Source organism: Olea europaea, chromosome 7 (assembly GCF_002742605.1).
Source record: "Olea europaea var. sylvestris chromosome 7, O_europaea_v1, whole genome shotgun sequence".
In the NCBI taxonomy this organism is placed as follows: Eukaryota; Viridiplantae; Streptophyta; class Magnoliopsida; order Lamiales; family Oleaceae; genus Olea; species Olea europaea.
In genome coordinates, this window is record NC_036243.1 from 20,133,550 (window position 1) to 20,143,433 (window position 9,884).

Sequence of the window (9,884 nt, forward strand, 5' to 3'; positions counted from 1 at the left end):
CTAAGTAAATCCGATAGTATTCTACAATGGAAGGTTCAAACCCATAAGGTATCTATCCAGATGCAATAACTTTCTGCCTGATCTCTCGTTAGGGTCTACATCATTTATTGCATTAATTTCTATTCATGTGGGGATTGTTGAAAAATTGGAATAAATTAGTTGGTTTGACCAACTTTTGGCCAATTATTTAAGTGGGTCCTGTAAGTTGGATAAATGATTTCTTTAGCGAAGTATATTCTATTCTATGAGTAGAATCGATATATGTATTTATTTCTCAAAACTAATTAAGGGTGAATGAGAAAGTAAAGCCAAAAGATGACCATTTGAAGTTAAAGTAAATTGGGAATAAAAATTGGTGGAAAATTGGACAGTGTCAATCCAACGTAGGAAAACTAGAAGAATAGGAATCATTTTATATAGCTCAAGTTTGGAATATGGGTTTAGACCCCAGGGGGGGCACCACTAGTTTTTGGAGGGGAGAGGACCTACATGCTAGTAGGTTGAGCTAAAGCCTACACACGCACGTTGTTGTTGCCTTCGTCTGATCGATTGGCTCGGCACAACACAAGCATGGGTCGTGTCATAGGTTTGGGCCCAGTTGGTATATATTTTTGGTAAAGTAATAATTTATTTATATTATTTTATTAGTTAAATAATATATTTTAATTATATTATTTATTTTTTCTCTCTCGAATTTTCTGTGCGCGACATGTGGCTTCTTCTAGGAATTGATAGTTGTTGATAGTTATAATCGCCTATCCAAATGAGTTGTGTCTGTTCCAAACATAACTTTTTGGCTCTTGTCTTTTGGGCACAACTTTTTAACTTCTATAAATAGATCCCAACTCCCCGATTTTGTTCATTCCAAAATTACTTTTGATTTCCTCTTTTGCAAAATACTGTCTTTCCATCATGCAGTATTTCATACTTTGCATTTCAGTCCAGAATAATAATTCCACACATTTTAGTCCTTCGATTTTCGAGATATCAAAATTTTAGTAGATTTGCTAAGTCTTGTAATTTGGAGTGCTACTATACAAGTCAAGGTCATTGTATATTGGGAGACGAGTGCCAGGTAACACCAGTGCAGGGCATTATCATCTGAAGGAGAAAGAGTCGAACACTTGACTCACCCATTATCATTCTAATTTTATTACGCTCATTTTGTAAGTCAAAATTCTGTCCAACTATTTCTTTACTATCTATTTATATAAATTACTGCATGGAATTCTCGAATTTTATTCAATAATCATTCCGTCAAGAAATTTAACTTTTCTACCTACATAAAGAAAGAAATAGTTGTGACATAATTGCATCTTTCCTTCTGAAGTTTGACCCAAATTCAATTGGATATTAGTGGATTGATTGCAGTGGACTTTGATGATATCAAAATATGGAGTAAAGAGAAAAAATGGCATTTCTGCTCGAGTGGCAAGGGTGCAAAAACAACCCGAGACGAGGTGCCTAAATGCTGCACGTCACCCACTTACTGCTCGACTTGTTCTCGATCGAAGCGGGTACGAGGCTTATTGGTCAAGCGGCCCAATCATCCTACCTTAGATTAGTTTTGCAATCCCATACATTTTAAGATGCTCTTTCCATTTATAACACTATTGTTAAAGTTTGACATGTACTCTATATATAGTTGGCTCTTCATTATGAAAAAAACATGATAGACAAACACAATATTTTTTGTATTATTTCTCATTTATCATGAATTCTCCTCATCAGCCAATTTCTTGTGTTCTTGGAGTTGTGACTATTACTTAATATTATGTCATATGCCTCACTATTCTTCAAGCAATATCAGAACATATATAATTCGTCACTTTTCTTGTAGTTTATTTTGCGTGAATTCCCATCCCAAGTGTATTGCTAAACTTCAATCGAACTAGAAGTGTCCATTCCATTAGTTTGATAGTATTGCCACTTCAACACATTGAATATAAATATGTTTTTACCACAGTTATAAAGATGCAGGTACTGATGGGAAACCATTTTTAGAGGAACGGGCTGCTGAGGAATCAAAGGAAGCAATTGCAAATGCTCTCAATAGATGATATATGGTGTTTATAACATATATTAGGGGTCATGGCAGCTATGTGTTGACAATGTAGGCATATAGATAACACGACATACATTGATACATTTGTTTTCTCATGCCCTCTATAATGGAACTTACAAGATTTTTTCGATCTCTAAAATAATGATACAATCTTGAAATGCTCGAAGAAATTTCACTAACTTTATTATTACACAAGAAAAACTTGAAAATAAAACTGATGTTGAAAATACTGTAGTTTACTATAGTTTTGAAATTATCCTTGCATATCCCTTTCACAAGAATTGAAATGGAAATATTTCGTGCTTTTGATGGAAGTATGTCTGAATTTTGAATGATGTATGTGGCCCAAACAAATACAGGATGTGGCATGTATGTAGGCATTTCTCTCATATTAAGATCTATAGAGTAAGATTTACAAATGAAATGAAGCAGCATGCAGCAACGTTCACATTAAATACCGGAATCTAAGATTTATTGATTACAAATTATATTATTACACATGGTTACAAATTTATAAGTATTATATATTGATTACCTTAATAATGCAACTGAATGAAATTGTTATGTGCACAATTAAACTTCAATATGTACTTTGAAAGTCTCCTAAAAAATGTGGATACAATAAATTGGGCTTTGTTCAAGCCTTATTATTTAGGAAATGGATTTTGTAATAAAGATTTTGTGGAGAACAAAAAAAAAAATGAGGATTTTGAAGGCTGACTAGGTACAAAGTTAGTGCCATATAGGGGAAAATTTACTGTAGAAAAATTGACCTTATAACACTTAGCATGCTATTGAGAAAGCTATAATTGATTGTATCATCCATTGCATCCCTAAGCTTCTTATCTAGATTATGCTGCCTTTCTCGTGCTAGTAGAATATTATCTCCAATAAATTTACCTAGTGCAAAACCACTCTACGAATGAGAATATCAAATTAAGGCAAGCCATAAAATTTTCAGTATAATTTTACTAAACCTAGTGCATAAATTGATTGGCCTAAATGAAACATTGTCCTTATATAGAAATAGCGATGTGATTCCTCTAGGAATAGAAGAACCATGAAAGAAGTCTTAACTGCATGCCATACATCCCTATTGACATAAAACTCCTGCAATGCTGATAAAATAAAGAAAATCCATCTGCACTATCTCTGTTAATACTGAAGACAGCAAATTCAACCTATAGAGTTTAAAATGTAGTATATAAATGATTATTACAACTACAATGCGGAAACATAAACTCTCAAAGTGTAAAACCAAACCATTCAACCCAAAGCTTCTTCAATACCACCAATAGAGTGTCCTATGATGTTGAGCTCAAATTTGTGCTACACCAAATTATACACCGTCGTCCACGAAAGTGATAATGGATATACCGAGAAAAAGATCCGTCGGAAGCCAACAAGAATTTTTTCGAAGATATGAGCTTCTCCCACTTGGTTACCTCTCTACACTTTCTCTCTTTTGTTATGCAAAGTCCAAATGAAATAAATGAAGACGTTTTGTAATTATAGAGCCAAAATCATTTGAATTCAAATTCAAATGTTGTACTATAGTCAAGAGTGAATGTCATATGACTAGCATTAGAGAATTGACCACAAGACTAAATCCAACCATTGAATTTAATCTATGGTCTAAAATACTCATAAACTAGCACAATCCCCTTCAAATCTCTCTAGACCAATTAACTTGTAACATGTGGATGGTGTGATCTACCTCACAAATCTTTACCTTGGATCACATATCATATATCGTCAAATTTCTCGATAACAAGTGATATCCATTAGTGTGGTCTTATTTTATCATCATTGCTCACTCCAACTCAGTACCCGCACAACAATTACTATTATCGTATTGATAAACTTCTGTTGAATTTACCAACCGCATGTACCTTTGTTCCAACATCTGAAGGGTTATAATCGGTTGCAATTTTAAGCAAAATAAAATCACCAAAAGTTAACTTCTCCCTAATGAAGCGATACTTCACCTCAATATGCTTAGAACGTTCATGATGAATAAGATTTTTACACAACATCAATGAACTTTGACTATAAGTAAAAATTATGACATTACCATTCAAGAAGTTTAATTCACATAGAAAGCCTTTCAGCACATTCCTTTATAGCTTTAATTAATGCAATATATTCTGCTTCAGTACTAGACAGTGTAACTATAGATTGCAACTGTGATTTCCACGTGATATAATTATCACCTAAAGTGAAGAAGTAAGAAATGGTAGATTTCCTCTGATCTTTATCCCCCACAAAACCAGAATCTACATATCCTTTAAACTCTAATTTTTTACTTCTTCTTTTAAATACTAATCCCATTTTCAAAGTTCCTGCTAGGTATCTAAATAGATATTTAAGTGCAGTCCAATGTGGTTTACCTGGATTAGACATAAACCTACTCAAGAAACTAACTGTATATGTAAGGTCCAGTCTCTTGGTAATCATAGATTACATTACAGACCCAATGGCATTAGCATATGAAACATTACTCATTTCATGTATTTCTTCAGTTTTAGGGCATTGTGCAGATGATAAATTCACGTATGCAACTAACATTATATTGACAGACTTAGTAAATTTCATACCAAATTTGGTTATCACTTTATCCAAATAGTACTATTGATTAACAATCATCCTATTATTGGCCCTATTCATTTTAATAACCATGCCAAAGATTTTTCTTGCCTCTCCTAAGTCTTCATGTCAAATTCATATTTTAAAAGATTTTTCATCTTTAAGATTTTATCTAGGGCTAGCAAAGTAACATTTCGTGCACATATAACAATAAATAAATTTCACAACCTATTTTAGAGTTATTAAAATACAGACATACATCAAATTCACTTCTCTCAAAACCAATTTTAAGCATATAAGCATCATATCTTCTATACCATTGCCTATGACTCTGCTCAAGACCATACAAGGACTTTCTAAACAAGCACACAAGTTTTTTGATTCTTAGGTTTTTCAACCAACTTCCAAGTCTCATTTTTGTTTAGAGATTGGATTTCCTCTCTCATATCCTTTTTCCAATTTTCAAAACAATTAACTGCTTCCTCAAATGAAGCTGGTTCAACTGACTCCAAGGCTTCACTTAAAATTAGGACAAGTTCTTTCAAATTTGAATAGATGTATTTCAAATTGGGCTTCACTTATCTTCTCTCCCTATCCCTCACTAATTGGTAGTGATTCGAATATGTACCTGCATATGTTCATTGATTAGGGACAATAGTTTCAGGAATTTCAAGTTCAGGTTGTTCTATCACTACTTCTTGATCAGATCTCCTTGAGGTTAGATTTCACTATCTTCTAGATTATCATCTAATCTCTTCACCTCAAACTCCATCTTTTTTTCAATAGAAAATTCTACTTCCTCAGTCTGTTTGTTCTGACTTACTATGTCTTTAAGACAAGGCATATCAAGTTCATTGAACTTCACATCTCTATTATTAATAATCTTAATATCCTTTACACCTAAAACCCATAGTCTATATGCTCTCACTCCATCTGGATAATCTAACACTCTGATGTGTGACAAATTCGGGGTTTTCCAGAACACAACTCTTGAGGAATCTTGAAGTTAACAGAACTAGAAGGTAACCTATTTATCAAATAGGCAGCAATACACATGGCTTCATCCCAGAAACCTTTAGACATCCTAGAACTAATTATCATACATCTGACTTTATTCATTAAAGTCCAATTCATCCTCTCCACCACCCCATTTTGTTGGGGAATATGTCTCACAATCCTGTTCCTCATTATACCATTTTCTTTACAGAAACTATCAAATTCAAAGTTGCAAAACTCTAAACCATTGACCGTCCTAAGAGTTTTCACACCATTTCTCATTTGATTTTCAACTAAGGCAAAGCCAGGACTTGAACTTATTAAAAGTTTCAGATTTAGATTTAAAGAGATATACCTAAACTTTCCTCGAATAGTCATCAACAATGGATAGAAAAATTCTATTTCCTCCATGTGCAAGATGTTTTTCAGGACCCCATAAATTTGCATGAATGTAGTCCAATGGTCTCTTAGTGCTATGTTTGTCTATCCCAAAGCTAACTCTGTGTGACTTTCCTAGAACACATGTCTCGCAAAAATTTAAAGGTGTAACACTATCCTTACCAAATAAATTCTGGTCACTAAGATATTTCAATCATTTGTTCCCAATGTATACCATCCTCTTATGCTAAATGTTTGATCTATCTTCACAAACTAATGATAATGTTAACTCTTTGTTATCTAAGGCTTTACCTTGAAGGGCGTATAACCCATTCCTCTTGGGACCTTTCATAACCCCTGGAGATCCTTATAAATATTTAATATACTAGCATGAGATCTAAACTCATGATCTTCTTCTTCTAGAGTGCCTAAGGAAATAAGATTCATTGTCAGGCCCGGGAAATACCTAACACCTTTAAGGTGTCTAATAATGTCATCATGCATCCTAATAACAATATCACCTATTATTTCCACATTGTGTGTACAATCATCCCCTAAGTATACTTTCTAGGGTTCACATCTCTGTAATTGTATAACCAAGACTTAACAAGACACATATGAACAGTGGCATTTGAGTCTAAAACCCACTCAATGTCAAAATCAATACTAAAAACATTCATGACATGTTTGCTATCATGAGCACCATCTACATCAATGTCAAAATCTCCTGACACAGTAGTAACATATAGACAATCAAGGGAATCACTTACAGCGACTAAGTTCTAATCATCACTGTGCTACTGTTTCTATTTCTTCTTAAGGTCATTGCAGTCTCTCTTGAAATGTCCTAACTTGCCACAATGGAAGCATTTCTTACCACTCTTATCTCTAGACTTAGACCTAGACTTACCCTTTGATTTTTCTATGTCCTTCTTACTTTGAAAGTGGTTCTCCCTCATCTTATTCCTTCCTCTAACAAATAAACTTTTGTTTCTCGAGCTACCCCTCAACTCTTTCTTAAGTTCTAGTTCTTTAGCCCTCAAAGCATCAGTCACAATATCTTCGGTCAAAGTATCCCTAGCATACGTGATAGCATTCCTAACATCTCTATAGGATTCGGGCATAGCATTCAAAAGTATAACCGCTAGATAGTCATCATCAAATTTCTTATCATTGTGGACCAAACACTTAACGAGTTTGATAAGGTCACTCAAATTGGATTTAAGATCTTTTTCCGGGTCCAGCTTAAAACTGAACAGTTTTTGAAGCAAATGTATTTTGTTTGGAAGTAATTTTTTCAAAAATAGCTTGTCAAGTGCTTTCCACAACTCTTTGGCAATCTTATGTTATTCAACTTATCCTAACACATCATCAAATAAATGCAATATAATCAAGCTATGTGCACTTTCATTTATCTCAATAATTTCATCTGGTTTAACTTTTAATGTACCATAATATTTTTTTTGGGTCGTCAAGAGTTTTAGAAACTTTTTGTTGAATTAAAATAGCTTTTATTTTTTGCTTCCAAATGGAATAATCTCTCTTATCATTGAATTGCGCCAATTCGAATGGTAGCAAAAAACAACGTTTTTCGAAAAAGTTTTACTTAACCAATTTTCCTATACAAAAATGCGAGCTCAAACCAATTTATGTATAAATTACTTGTTAAGATGACATAAGCGATGATATCATAACAAGTAACACATATATAATATCACAAGAGTCAAATAACAATATGGTAGCAAGTAATACAATATTTCAATTTTAAATTCGAGAGGGTGTTAGAGTGTGCAAACCAAGCGAACCAATCTGTTGGTTCATATTTTAAGGAGAGATACGAGTTTTTATCGAACAAGGGCCTCTACTAACTACCTTAATTGATCCAACAGTTGCTGCAACACCAGAAAACACTGCTGAGCCGCCAACTGAAAAGTTTCTCCATTTTTCCCTTTTTTGCCCGAGGCTGTGTCTGCTTCCAAGTGCGCCAAATTGAAATTCAACACCACCAGAAGATCATAAATTCATCTAGGAACAATCTGTCTTTTTTCACCTCAGTCTGATCCCTCCATGTGCTCTCACGCACTGCAAGTGTCCTCTACACATAGTCTCACGCATCGCCTCTAACGCTGGCGTGTGTATCTCAAATGCTACACTATCAGATTCTACTCGTCGTCTAGAGTTTGGTGGTGGTCACCGTTCATGAACCAGGTGCATACATTTTCTAGAAAATGGGTTTAAATATTCAGATTTACTAATTTTCAACTAAACCTGAAACCCTTCGACTTCCATTCCGTTTCAGGTTATTTTAACACTTTATACCACTAGCCTAAGTTTTGATACCATTTGTAGAGTTTAAAGTGTAGTATATTAATGATTATTACAACTGCAATGCTGAAACATAAACTCTCAAAGTGTAAAAAACCAAACCAATCGACCCAAAACTTCTTCAATATCACCAATGGAGTGTCCTGTGTTGAGCTCAGATTTATACCACACCAAATTATACACCGTCATCCACGGGAATGACAATAGATATGCCAAGAAAAGGATCGACCGAAAGCCACCAAGAATTTGGCCAGAGATATGAACTTTTCCCACTTGGTTACCTCTCTACATTTTCTTTCTTTTGTTATGCTAAGTCCAAATGAAATAAGTGAAGAAGTCTTGTAATTATAGAATCAAAATCATTTGATTCAAATTCAAATATTGTACTATGGTTAAAAGTGAATGTGACATGACTAACATAGGAGAATTGATTACAACACTAAATCCAACCATTGGATTTAATCTATGATCCAAAGCACAATCCCTTTCAATCTCTCTAGACCAATTAACTTGTAACATGTGGATAGTGTTATCCACCTCACACAACCTTTTTTGGGAAGACAGCCACTGAGTGTGATGTTATCATCATCTTCTACAATTTTGCATGTAAGATTAAATTGCTGATCCTCATATCACACTGGCATCCTCTAACCAAGAACCTTCAATTAGGAAAATTCTATTTGTTGGAATGTGGAAGTGGAATCACTAGAAATTAAATAATAATAATAATAATAATAACAACAACAACAACAACAACAATAATTCTTTAATTCAAGAAACAAGATCGTCAAGATGTTCATGTGTATGTTATATCAAGAATAAAAGTTTTGACTCTTTACCTAAATCCGATTGTTTATTATAGAACTACGAATTTTCAATCTTTTGGATCACAAGCTTCCCGCCTTTTGACTGCAATAATTTGATGTTTCAAACTTTAAAGTTTTCTATGGTAATCTCCAAAGCCAAGATTGCATCGGTGGATAGACACCTTCTTTTAATTAAATCAAGAATCTAATTCTTAAATTGAATAATTAAATAAAGAAGAAAATAATTTTCTCTCTCTAATTTGAATACTATGGAATTATATATTATGATCGTTTTGTTATGATTTGTAGTGTAGAATGTTTATGATCCACTAATCTCTATTTATAAAGATAAAATAGTTTCAATTCTTATATAATAATAATTTCAATTTCAAACAGAAGTCTTATTTAAAATCTATATATGAGTTATAATTAAAGTTTACATCCAATTAGTTTACATGAAATTACAGAACTTCAATTATAATTATAATTGAGTTTACAATTTTTATAGCAATTACAACTAAGTACAAAGCTTTATTGTAATTACAATTAAACTCAAAAATATTATAATTATCATAATTAAGTTTCAATACTTTATAAAACTATCATAGGGACCTGATTGGACATATATTATCCAAACTCATATAATTAAATCATATCTAGTCGATCATAAATCACCCATTTACTTATTAGTCTTTATTTTTTCCACTAATGAAATCTCGAAATATATA